This window comes from Prionailurus viverrinus, chromosome B4, assembly GCF_022837055.1.
Source record: "Prionailurus viverrinus isolate Anna chromosome B4, UM_Priviv_1.0, whole genome shotgun sequence".
NCBI classification, from domain to species: Eukaryota; Metazoa; Chordata; class Mammalia; order Carnivora; family Felidae; genus Prionailurus; species Prionailurus viverrinus.
In genome coordinates this window covers 6,556,494-6,570,853 of record NC_062567.1, presented here as the reverse complement: position 1 = coordinate 6,570,853, position 14,360 = coordinate 6,556,494, and positions in this window count along the sequence as shown.

Here is a 14,360-nt window from a genome sequence, read left to right as displayed (position 1 = left end):
TACATTTAAAGGTTTATTTTAGGGACACCTGGGTGGCTCAGTCGTTAAGCGTCCTTCGATGTCTCCTCAGGTCATGATCTCACAGTCCGTGGGTTCGAGCCACCCCCCCTCACCCCCCACACCCCCCACCCCCCCCACCGGGGCTCTGTGCTGACAGCTCAGAGCCTGGAGCCTGCTTCGGATTCTGTGTCTTCCTCTCTCTCTCTGCACCTCCCCTGCTCATGCTCTGTCTCTGTCTCTCAAAAATAAATAAATGTTAATTTTTAAAGGTTTATTTTAGAAATCTTTCTCATGTGGAGAAAATTGTGATATGACTGAAATGACAGCACACGTAAATGTGTATATGACAATCCCTTCTTACCAATATATAGCATTTAATTTGGCAGACACTGTATTTGTACCCAATTTTAAAGATGATTTATGGCACACCTAATAGACCAAGGGAGTATTTGTTGGATAGCCATGTCTATACATACGAAGGGCACTAAAATGCATCTTGTATTTAAACAAACAGCCCAGGAATCACACAAGCACACATGTAAAGTATCTCTTCAATTGTTACATTATATAACTGTTCATTCTGATATGAACTGGAATTATCCCATCCTTGTTTCAGATTCTTCACTGTAGTCACTACTCATGACTTTTCCCAAATTAAAATCTTTATCAATTGATCTCTAAGGAAGTTTAACCGTCCCATCTTACGGATGTTCTGCAAAATGCTCTGCAACATATTTCTATTATCTGATACTGTTAGGAAGGCAGATTTAAATGACTTGCTATTTTGGCACATTAGCAAAGGAATATAGAATTTCATTACAAAACTCATAATTTCTTCCCAAGCCAGTGGTGAGTAAGTCTTTGTAAAGCAGAGTTATTTTCCCCAAACCATGATTATCTGCATCTATTAGAATTGACATAATTCTTCTTTTTTAGAAATAGGAAGAGAAACAAAGGGGGTGATACAGTGGGGAAGATCAGATGTGAATACGGAAAATCTTCTTTATCTTTTTCTGAAATAATTTCCCATTGTCATTAATTTAAAGCTGTTTCAAACTTGAGGATTGTAGGTACAGTTTTCCTGGATTCTGAGTTAACTTCTGGATAACATTTGCTACATTGTGCATAACATGTTACAATTTTATTATTTATTTATTTAGACAGCAGTTGAACAATTCATAGTTACATTTTTTTTATGCTCTGTCTTGTGCCCTCTCCTTTTTCTGCAACATGATATAAATCTTGTAGTATTTCCATTACTTGCCAAATGCAGTCCAATATTTATCATTGTGTAAAAAAATCAAAACACAACAAAATAAACAAGCAACGATAAAACTAACTACCCCTAAGCTTGCTATTGTGAAAAGAAAAGGTCTTGCTTTATAATTTTGATGAAAAGGTAAGCCAGTACATTTTCATAGAAATATATTTGTATATTTTATTTTCCAAATGGTTTAGTCAAATGCAGACATGATATACTTAAATGATCCTATGTCAAGACTGCACTGAGTAAAAGTGTCTTAAAGATCTATGTGCACCTTTATATGAAGTTTGTGTCTCATCATAGGAAATCACTGAAGTATTTTAAACAGGAGTAAGACATAATTATATATGTATTGTTGAAAAACAAATCTGTTAGCAGCATTTACAATAGGTTGAAGTGGTGAGAATTCCTTCAATGATATATTACGCCAATAATATTTTATCTTGCTTGGTTAAAAAACAGATTTAAGGTAGTTTACAGGGAAACATATAATTCAGCAATATAAAACATAATTTAATGATACTGAGGAGAGAGAAAAATAAAGGTACATATGCAAAGGAAATCAGGAATTAAATTAATGAACACAATGATACTGTAATATCATAGAAGTTAAGAGGCAATTTGGTTCTAATATTCCCAAACAATGTGAAATAGAAAACACAATCAGCTTCATGTGTCATACTGTTCATAAGATTAAAATAAGCCAGTTGTTGGGGAACCTAGGTGGCTCAGTCATTTAAGAGTCCGCCTCTTGATTTTGGCCCAGGTCATGATCTCATGGTTGTGAGAGCAAGCCCCAGCGGGCTCCATGATGAGTGTGGAGCCTACTTGAGAGTCTCTTTCTCTGCCCCTCCCCCACTTGCTCACACATGCTCTCTCTCTCTTTCAAAAAAAAAAAAAAAAAAACCAGAAACACAACAACAGCTGTTGAGAAATACAGATATTTGAGATGAGAAATTAGAAAGCTGTTCCTCTCAGTTTCTCACAGAGAGGTCCCAAAAATCTCCTCAACACAAACATTTATGTCTTATGTACAATGGGCCTGGTTTTAGTCATAAATGGGCCAAACTTCTTATATCAAAGCTTGAAGTGATTACAATTTAGGCTGAAAACTAATCAAATGCTCCACCTCAGCACTAAAACAAACCAGGAAAACACTGTAAGCAATTAACTAGCCAATTAAATAAATATTAAGACCTTAATTTGTGTCAGACCTTGTCCTAGTTACTAGAGATACAACTGGGAATAAGAACCAATATTTTCTTTCAGACAAGTGGGGATGAAGACAAGTTGATAGACAACCAAGACGAGAGATAAGTGTAAGGATGGGAAAGTATATAGCCTGATATGGGTGGACGAAGAAAGGATAGTGTCAACTGAGACTCAAGGAATCCAAGATGGCTTCCAAGGGGAAGTGGCCTCTATACAGCATCCTGAAGAAGAAAAAACTAAGGAAAGAAGTTACTAGGAAAATGGAAATAGATAAAACTGTCACACTCAAAGGGAACAAAGAAGTGGACGACATTCCTAAAATGAATTAGGATTTGTATCTCTAGTGCATACAACAGAGCAATCTAAAAAAATTCTAAATCAGTTCCTAAGTAAAAATAAATAATCTCTTAACAAAAGTTGATAGAATGATACTTGCTGCAAACAGTTAATGTCATTTACCCAGAATTTATGACAAGTATTGTATTGACTCTTGGAAGTCAGAAGCATTCCCATTAGAATCAGAAAGATAAGAGTGATTTCTATTATCCTTGTTATTCAGCATTTTCTTAAGGATTCTAAACAATAAATGAAATGAAATCATGAAAAGATAAGCAATGTATATTTTGAAAGGGAAGAAACAAACTGTAATTTCTTCTTTTCAGATGATATACTTATCTGTAGAGAAAATGCAAGAGACCCGTACATATAAATATAACCATTTATAACTAACAGGAGATCATCAAGATTATTGATGAAAAATACATAAAAATTTAAGAATATTCCTACATTTCATCAATAAGTGTAAAATTTAGTGGAAAACACAACCCTCTATATACTAGGAACCAAACTGTGAAGCCTTGAGGAACAGACTTAACAAAAGATGTGTAAGATCTTCTTGCACAAAATTATAAAATATTATTGAAATAAATAATATAGGATATGAAAATCTGAGTTACAAGTGACACGAGGTTACAGAGATCTAATTTTCCTCAAATTAATCTATAAATGCAAGGCAATTTTAGTCAAAATCTGATACATTAGAACTCAGGGAAGATCTAAAATCTATTGCTTGAACTGTGCACCATATCTTTTCTATAAAATAGTGATTTCAATTTCGTAATTTTATTTTTTTTATTTTTTTTTTTTTATTTTTTTTTTCAACGTTTATTTATTTTTGGGACAGAGAGAGACAGAGCATGAACGGGGGAGGGGCAGAGAGAGAGGGAGACACAGAATCGGAAACAGGCTCCAGGCTCCGAGCCATCAGCCCAGAGCCTGACGCGGGGCTCGAACTCATGGACCGCGAGATCGTGACCTGGCTGAAGTCGGACGCTCAACCGACTGCGCCACCCAGGCGCCCCTCAATTTCGTAATTTTAAAATAATTTTCTCACATTCACATGAATTAAAGGAGAAAACAAAATGAGCGTGTTAACAGATGAAGTAAAATTGTCAAGACTGACAGCTTATAAACTGTCAAAATGTATGTAAAAATAGAGTGCTGTAGTAAATATAGGAAACATCTAAATAAATGTATTCAAAACTATAGAGTGGAATAAGAAAATATGAAGACATCCCTCACAATAACCAAAATCTCTGTGCATTTCCCCTTCCCCAGGAGTAGCGCCCTGTCTGAGCCCAGACCAGACTTAGTGTTTATCATATGCTTAGGACTGAAAACTGCTTGCACGGATAGCCTAGGACTTCCCTTCACCCCTGTTTCTTCTTTAGAAATTGATTCCCTTTAGTCCTCATTGCTTCTATAGCTCTATGGCCTATTTAAATATTTTAATTTTATAATGTATCTGGCTTTTCACACTCATTTCATTGGGAGGATTGTCATGCTGTGAACAGCTCCATCCTATCCTTCCCCAAATATAATGTTATTTCTGTTTATTTTAAAGTTTTAGATGTATGATATCATGCTGCGTTTAGTTTTCTGAAATTTGTTGTTTCACTTAGATTTCGACTAAGCATATAGAAGTTGTAGCTGTAGATAACGAACAGTCACTCAAGTAGAAGATTCAATTCTTAATACTACATAATTTTTCTCCTCTTCTACTGATAGGTATTTGGTTTGTTTCTAGATTTTTGTTTGGTTCTGGTTATTATAAAAACTGCATATATTATGTCATTGTTACAACAAATATTGCACATTTCTAGTTATTTTGCTATTATGAGAGTGGACACTGTTGCAAGGCAATAAAAGCCCCAGATCTTTCAGAGGTAAAAGGATTGGTATCCCTCACGTAGCAAGCAACACCAACACAGATCAGCTAAAATATGGGGTAAGAGTAGGGAATCTTAACGTATATATAAGAGTTCCAGAAGGTAAGAATAGAGAGAATCAATGAGGGTTAATATTTGGAGGGGTAATACATGAAAATTTACCAGCTATGCTATGATGAAAAATATGAAACCACAGCTTCAGAAAACACCCAAAGAAAATGAATAAAAAGAAATGCAAGATGATATATAATGATGACAAAAAGGTAAAACACTGTTAAAGGAGTCTTCGGTTTCCAGCCATGATGTAAGAACTAAGTGTTGGACTTAGCTTCCTGCTATGAAGAACTACAAATCTGGGTAGAATGTATGAAACTGTGTACAGATATTAAACCATAGGTAGCTCAGGTCTGTCATCCCTGAGACAAAAAGAAACCCCTGAGGTAAGCACCATATTTACCCTAGCTCTCTGCATAGAAAGTGACTCCTAAATGCAACAGAGAAGAGTAGAGCTAAAGCAGTATCAGGGTCTCACTGACATGAGGAGGCTAAGAACAGATTTCAAGGCTACTGAAGCAGCTAAAATGTGCAGAACGGCTGCCAGAAAGGAGGAGGCAATGAAGAGAGGGAATCCTAGGACTTCCTAGGATTGCCTGGGAGAGAGTGGCTGCCTCAAGGTTGGGAGTGGAACCAAAAGGCTGCATAGTTCTAGGAAATACTGATGTCCTGACTCAACCATAATTGAAGGACCTTGTTACTACTGTGGACATTCAGCTGATATCTCAGCACAGTTATACCTAAGGGGTAACGATCATGCCCCAAAGTAACTGTGATGGTTCTTAACAAAACCTAGAACTAAGTTTCAGCAAAGTCATTAAAGATGCCAGAAAATTAACTTCCCATTTTAATAAAACACAACATTCCTTACAAAGAGACATTAAACCAGACCTGTTATAACTGATCATCCTTCCCAAATTATATTATTGCATGCTCTCTGTACAGTAGAATAGGCAAGAAAATGAATATAGGCATTTATTTAACCTAAAACAGACATGAAAAAAGAAACAGTAGGACAACAGTAGATGGGGCGGATAGAAAAGAAACAGAAATATGGCATAATAAACTCTAAGTATGTCAATAACTACATTAAATGTAAATGAATCAAACACTTTCATTAAAAAGCAGAGAGTAGCAGATTGTATAAAAAAGTAAGAATCAACAACACACATTCTAGGAGATATACTTTGAATTATAAACCACAACTAGGCTTAAAGTAAAATAATGACAAATTTATGCCTCATAAACATTAAATATGTGAAAACCATGAAACATATAAAAACATAAAGGCTAAATTTGCATCAAATTAAGTCTACTTCCAAATAAGAAGTATTGGCAGAGAAAAAAGGGGAAATGTTATACTGGTGAAAGGGTAAATTCAGCAGGAAAACATACAGTCTTAAATGTGCATCTATCTAGTATAGGAATGTCAAAGAACATGAAGCAAAACGAACAGAACTAAAGAGTAAAATGGACCAATTCAAAGTTAGAGTTGGCAATGTTGACTCTTCTCTCAGAAATGGTTTGAACAAGTAGACAAGAAATCAATAATGATAGAGAAGATCTGACCTCAGAACATCATACCCAGTAACTGAAAAATATACTTTCTTTTCAAGTGCGCATGAAGCAATGACAGACATACCGTACTTGAGGCCATAATAAATTTCAAAAAACTAATGAGAAAAAACATAGAAAAATGTTACCTCTAATAGGAATAAAAGAGAAGATATCATTACATATTCTCCATACCTTATAAGAATAGGAGAATATTGTCTAAAGTTCCATGTAGCAGATCAAATAAAATTTTACAAATCTGTTGAAAAATTGTACTTACCTTACACAAGAAGAAACAGAGAACCTGAAAACTATTCATTTATTAAAATAATTAGACTTGTAATATTACATCTCCCTACAAAGAAAAGTCAAGACCCAGATATACTGGTGAATCCTATCAAATGAATACTGTCCATTGTTATACAAAGTGTTTTTGAAAACGGAAAATAGAACACTCTCCCAATTTATGAGGCTATAATAACTGTAGTAACAAACACTGACGTGGACATTACAAGAAAAGTAATGCACAGTCCAAAATCTCTTATGATTTAAAGATATACCAACCCAACTGCTCTGTAATACAACTCCCAGGAGTTTAACCAAGAGAAATGAAAACACATATCCCCAAGAGAATTGTACTTGATGTTAATAACTGATTTATTCACAATAACCAGAAACTAGCAATAAGAATATGTTTAACAGATGATAGATAAACATTTGTACAATAGAATACTACTTAGCAGTAAAAAATAAACTGAAAGATATACTCAAACTGAAGATATACTCAAGAAAATAAATGCCTCTTACAGGTATTATATTTAGTAAAGGAAGTCAGATATACAATAATGCAGAGTTTAATTTTGTTCATATCAAGTTCTCTAAGAGCCAAAACTAATCAATGCTGATAGAAACCAGACCAGTGGTTATGTGGCATGGGGTTGGGGGAGACTGAATGCAAAGGTGTGAAGAAGGCAGTCTGGGGAGAAGGAAATTTTGGGAATGGCTGTTACACAGACATATATATTTGTTAGCATTGAACTGTACACTTAAATCTAAGCACATTATTGTATATTTTGTATGTAAAATTTATAGTAAAAGTTGTGGAAAACAGAATAGGTGGAATAGTTACAAAAGAAGGACAATTGAAAGAACTGCATATATTTTAAATACAACAATGTAAGTCTGAAGAAAACGGAATATTAACTTTAAAACACAAAGAAGAATATCCTAAACAAATAGATGAATTGAAATTCTCTCTGTATAAAATATTATTAATGTCCAATTATTGAGATTTTCATAAAAAGTGAAAATTTAAATACTAGACAAAAACGGTATGTATGTCAGGGGAAAGGTGAGTAGAGTTAAAATCTTAGAAACTTGTTTTCTGGAAACAAATCTTGTTTTCTAGAAAGGCTTTACTTTGGTTTTCACCTTTCTTAAGTTAAATATTCATGAAAACTACTTCAACAGTAGTCACAAGAAACAAATAATAATAAAAGAAAGAGAAAAATAGGGAGCTTAAATTTCAAACCAGTAGAGGAAAAACATGGAAGATAAAATAGGCAAACAAACAAAATGAAGAGGTCGTAAGCGAGAAAGAATTCTAATTGTAACTGACACTCATATAGTGATTCCTACAACCCAGGCTGGTTTAATCACTTTATACATGTGAACTACTTAGATCACAAAGTGGCTTGATGACCTTTATGGCTTGATGACCATCCTCATATTATAGAGTAGGAAAGTGTGACACAAAATTTCATAAAACTACCAAGTGGCAGATTGAAAACTAGGCGGCTTGGTTACAAAACCCGTTCATGAAACCAAAATCCTCTTCTTCCCCAAAAACTGGAGCAGAAAAAAACCAAAAAGAGATGGAATGAAAGGAATTCCAAAGTAATGACAATGATAAGTGTACAATTATGTATGATAATTATAACTAATGTTACTGGCAAAAGACAGATTTTCAAGGGGATTTCAAAAGTTACATGTGTATCCCATTATGAGTGGTATATGTATAGTATGAAAAGCTGAAAGCACAATGAAGGAATAAGATACATAAAGAAAACAGAAACCAAAATAAATATTGGATAGCTACATCTATATAAAAATATACTTTAAGGCAAAACATATTAAGGTTAGAGAGGATCACTACATAATAATAAAAGGATTCTATTCCCCTGGATGTTATAGGTCTGCAAACTTGTATGCATCTTATAAAATAGACCCATAAATATAATACAAAAATGAACAAAACTGCTTTTGAGGTTCAGCCCATGCTAACGGTGAATAAATGCTGATGAAGTAATTCAGATAGAAACTTGAGCACCAACTTAGGAAAATTTACGTTGCCCAATATTTTTATGTTTTAATATTACTTGTATGTAGAACTTCCCATCTTATTTTAATTTTTAATTTTTTAATATTTAAAAAAATGTTTATTTATTTTGAGCACGAGTGGGGGAGGGACAGAAAGAGAATCCCAAGTGCAATCTGTGCTGTCAGCGCAGAGCTCGATGTGGGGCTCAAACTCAGGAGTTTTCAGATCATGACCTGAGTCGAAACCAAGAGTAGGACTCTTACCTGACTGAGCCACCCAGGCTCCCCCGACCATCTTGTTTTTAAATATGGCGATGGACACTTTTGCCAACAAGATATTAATTACCTTATTATCATTACTTTTCCCCTAAGTTTTATTTAAAAGGATGGATTACTGGTTTAGAAGTTGTACACAGTGCTCAAGGTTCTGATATATATTACCTACATTACTACATTTACCTCCTGAGAAATTAAACTAACTTACATTCAAATGGATATATGAGAACTCTTTACATATTTTCATTTTTAAAAGGCTTCAACAATATAGATAAAATGGAGCAATGTATATTATTTTAATTTTAATTTGACTTCTAGGTCATTTAAATAAGATTTTTTTCTTACTAGTCATTTATATATCTTATTTGGAGTCTGTTTTCATGTTTTACCAAATTTGCTGTTAGGGTGTTTATGTTCATTTTGACTTATAGGAGATTTTTATATTAAAGATATTAAAATTTATATTTTGTATATATTTAAAATTTTTATGTTTTTATTTATTTTATTTCATTTATTTATTTATTTATTTACTTATTTATTTATTTATTTTATTTATTTTTGAGACAGAGAGAGACAGAGCACGAGCAGGGGAGGGTCAGAGAGAGAGGGAGACACAGCATTTGAAGCAGGTTCCAGGCTCTGAGCTGTCAGCACGGAGCCTGACGTGGGGTTCAAACTCATGAACTGTGAGATCATGACCTGAGCCGAAGTTAGATGCTTAACCAACTGAACCACCTAGGCACCCCTATCTTTTATATAAATTATTTTAAGTTTTCTGATAACTTGTGTTTGTATAGACAAAGTTTTTTGTTATTAAGAAATTTTTAGGTTTGATGTACTCAAATCTATCAGTTTTTCCTTTTAGTATTTTTTACGTCATCATGTTGAAATAATCTCTTACCATTGCAAGATTATATAACGATTTCCATGTATTTCTATGCATGAAAATTAAATATACATCTAAGTTACTCATATTTCAGTAAAAAAATCACAACAAAAATTATAGTTAGAATTGGGTAAAATAAAATTATAACTGAGTAAAATGAAATTACAAGTCAAAACATGTTGAATATAGTACTAATAGTAAATGGAGGGAAGTTGAGAGTCATGAATATTCATTTTAGGAGATAAATAAACCAAAAGAAAGTATAAAAAGGGTACTAAGTAAGCCAAAGATTAGAAACCAATGGCTTAGAACATGAAGATACTACAGATATTCAAAATTTCAATAGTTGTTTTCTTCAAAAGAATAATAAAACAGAAAAATCTCCTATAAATGAACAATTAGCAACAAAAGGGGACATAATTAAGATAGAGGAGAGATTTAAATACAGTTAGAGAATACTGTGAGCAACTCAATGCCATTTAATTAGAAAACTTGGATCAAATAGACAAATTTTTAGAAAAATATAAATTTTTATAGAATGTTCAAGAAGAAATAGCGAGCCTACTCTTATAATAACCCAAGAAACATAATTAGTATTAACGATAATCTCACAAAAAAGTCACACACCTCAAATTATTTTGCCAGCAAATTCTACAAAACTTTGAAGGAAAAGATCATTCCAATTTTATTCTATCTCCTCCAGAAAATGGAGGAGATTTCATTTCAACTAATTCCATGCAACTAGCATAATCTTAAAGCCAATCTCAATTGTGATCCTATATCTAAAACTCCTTAAAACAGCCTAATGCAATATCCACCCCCCCAAAAAAAAAAATTACAAACTCCCCTGGATGTGTCTCTATTTACTTGAAGTACCACTGAATTTTGCAACCAACTGACCACTACAGGTGGCCAAACTCTGCACCTATGTTTCGAAGATTCCTACATCTGCTGGCTTCTGGCTGGCTTCAGCCAGTGGGAGGCACTGGAAGGGAGATAGCAGAGTAGAAGGATAGGGAAAGCCAGGATGCTTCTCCCTGGCTTTATTTTGGATGGACTTTCTAGTAGCAAATGACTCTCCTGTGTCTCCAGCTGTCACTAGCTGGCCTTGCCATGACTCCACTTTCACTGAGTATTCCCCAGGGCAGGTGCCTCCTTGTCCCATTTGGCTTCTGCCTATTCTATCACCTTTGTAGCCAACCCCCTGGTATAAACTGTCTCTATTATGACGCAAGAAGTCAAGTTACATTTTAATGAGGAGTGTAATCACCACATTAACATATTTTAAAAGACATTTATATAATCATCTTAATAAATGTAAAAGTAACTTAATTTCAACCCTGACTCATGTTTAAAATTCTTAGAAAACTAAAGCACTTCTAACTAAATAAAAGATAGCTTACAAAAAACATCACTCTTAATGGTGAAACCTTAAAAAAATTCCTAGGGAATGTTTAATATCATCATATCTTTTCATCTTTGTATTAGATGCACTAGATCCTAAAACTTAGAAAGAAAGTAGATGCAGAGGTATAAGAATGAGAAAGAAACAAATTCTCTTATTCACAGAAGATATGTGTGTATAAAGAACATAGGAATTAATATAATAATTATTATCAACAATAAAGATGTTTGGAAATGAAGCTGCTAGAGAAATAAGCATAACAAAATTTGTGCAAGACAGAAATGAAAAAAAAGATAATTTTATTAAAATATGTTATAAAACAATCTAAAAAAAGAAATATATGTGCATTCATTAATTGGAAGCCTCGGTATTATATTTAATTTTTCCTCAAATTGATCTATAGATTTAATGATATTTTGATCAAAATTCCAAAAGAACATTACGTGGGGCTTTGTAAGTTGATTCTTAAATTTATACAGAGGACTCAAAGGCCAAAATCTGCCAACAAATTTCTAACAAAGAATAAGATGTGAATATATGTGTAGGATTGCTTTACCAGGCATCAAGACCTATTATTAAGCAGTAGACAGTGTGGTACTTGTTCAGGGATAGAGAAATTGATCAATGGAACAACATACGGAACTTAGAAATAGTTCCATCCATCCATGAAAACTGATGTCCCTTTTCACACCAACTTTGCAATAAAATAGGTCATTTAAGTTCAAGCTTACATTCTGTGGGATTCTATGTCAGTAACATTCAGAGCATTCTCTAAACCCTCTCAAGATAGTACTGGCAGACACATTGGGAGTGTATAAGAAAAATCCATATCCTGATTAAGCACCAGTTCTGGTAAGAATGAATTACTGGTGCTCTAAGATAGAAGAGGTCTAATATAACAGATTTTACCCCCGAGTGGCTGGCTCACCTCCTGGCATTATGATACCATGTTGAGAGCTCAGGTTTGGTCTCTGCCGCTGGCAGGGTTGGATATTTAAGAGCAGCAAAAGGTAGTTGAACATGAATGAGGAAGAGCCTTGGTGAAAAGCAGTCACTGGGCTCACACTTAGCCTCATCTCTATCACCTTAGCTTCTCCATGTATGGGTCAATGGTGCAAGGACAAAAAACTGGCCAAGGACAGAGTCTGCCTGATATTTACCTCCAAACCTAACCTATCTAGCTATTGAGTGCTTTCTTCTCTGGTAGGTTTTGACTTCATGGATCCATCACATGTCTATTTTCCTCTTCTCTGTTTTCAGTTTTTCACTGTGGTTGCTTCCTGGCCCTTACCAATCAGCCAAGTCATTGCTTCACGTCATTTATTCATGTATCTTCTCACTTGAGATTACTTCTCCTCATAACAAAGTGATGACCAAGTCTACTGTCTGTGGCTCTATGAATAGATTTTCCACCATGATTCTTGGAGGTCATTCCTGATTAGGTCTATAGGTCAACGCATCTCTGTACCAACATATTGAACATTTTTGAAGCAATGCTTTTTTTTCCTCTTTTTAAAAAAAATTTTTTTTCAACGTTTATTTATTTTTTGGGGGACAGAGAGAGAGACAGAGCATGAACGGGGGAGGGGCAGAGAGAGAGGGAGACACAGAATCGGAAACAGGGTCCAGGCTCTGAGCCATCAGCCCAGAGCCTGACGCAGGGCTCGAACTCACGGACCGCGAGATCGTGACCTGGCTGAAGTCGGACGCTTAACTGACTGCGCCACCCAGGCGCCCCTTTTCCTCCTTTTTTTTTAGGGAATACTCTGGGAGGCCATGGTTGTGCACTGGGGAAAGCCATCAATACAACAGATGTTGGTGATACGGGCATCTGTTCTTTTCATTTTGGGGGCCATCTGGACCTGCTAATGACACATTCTGAATGTATAATTTTTATTGTAAGATGGATTATGATTGCATTTGTGCAACCTTATAACTTGGTGAATTTAAGAATACCCAGTTTTTTAATGTACTGTAGTGTGTTTTTAGTTAATTGATGTCCCATGATTAGGCATTTGCCAAATACTTGCACCAGGTAGCTTGCCAGGAGCTGCTTCTTAAACGTATGCAGAGAACCCTAGTGTTCTCTGCAGTGACTTACCTAGTGGAGTCAGCCAGAGGCTTTATACAGTATCTTATCTACCACAGATACCTCCAACACCATTGGACCTGCCAGATCATATCATCTGAACCTGTGGCAAAGTTCTCTCTTGCTCTGTACAATTAAAACTGACAGAGTTTTGAATTTTCAATACATAGATCCAAGCACCAGGTATAAATATGCTATATGCTGCCTCCACAACCCAAAGAAAACCACCAAACCTGGGGTGGTATCTCTTCCTCAGTGATAAAGGGCACAAGTTCAACATCTAGTCCTTTTCCCTACATGAGTATCAGAACAGGTCCCAGATTATTGGAATCGTATGAAGATGCTGAATCTTGTAGTGCACATGTAAACCCTATGGTATATTACCTACCTTTACAGGCCATCTAGATTCTGATGATATCCTCATCAGAGCATTAATATGATGTGATCAATACAGTGGCCAAGATGTTTTACATAATGACAAGATCATCAAAATTTCAATAGAGTATATTGTGACAAAGAGCAAGAGGGCCGGCAGCCTTGGAGCCAGAGAGTGATTGTGTACTGTTATTCTCCCCACGTAAAGGCAAATAGCTTTGATCCTCTTTACCTATGGATATTGAAAATAATTCGCTGTATCAGTTGGCATTCACCGTTATCAATAGCCAAAAATCCAAAGTGTCAAAATCTGTGATGATCTGTCTCATCAGCAGAGATTAGAGCTACAACTTGGTTAGGTTTATAGTAATCCACAATCACCAGTCATAATACATGTAATTTTTTTCACAGAGGCCATAAAGATGAATAGAGTAAGAATATAACAGAGGCCCTTTGACTGGTAAGTGATCCAATTCTAGAATTCCATTTTGAATGTAGGCTTTCTAATTGGCTTAGAAATTAGAAATTGGCTTTCTGTTGCCATGAAAGCAAAACACAGAACAATTCCTTGAGTGTACGTAGATAATTTGAGAAGGGTTCCTAAGAAGCAGAAATAGGAAGCGGAAAAATTAGACATGGAAAGAATTCAATTAATTACAAAATGCATTAATTAGCTGTTTATGGTCATGGATGACAGG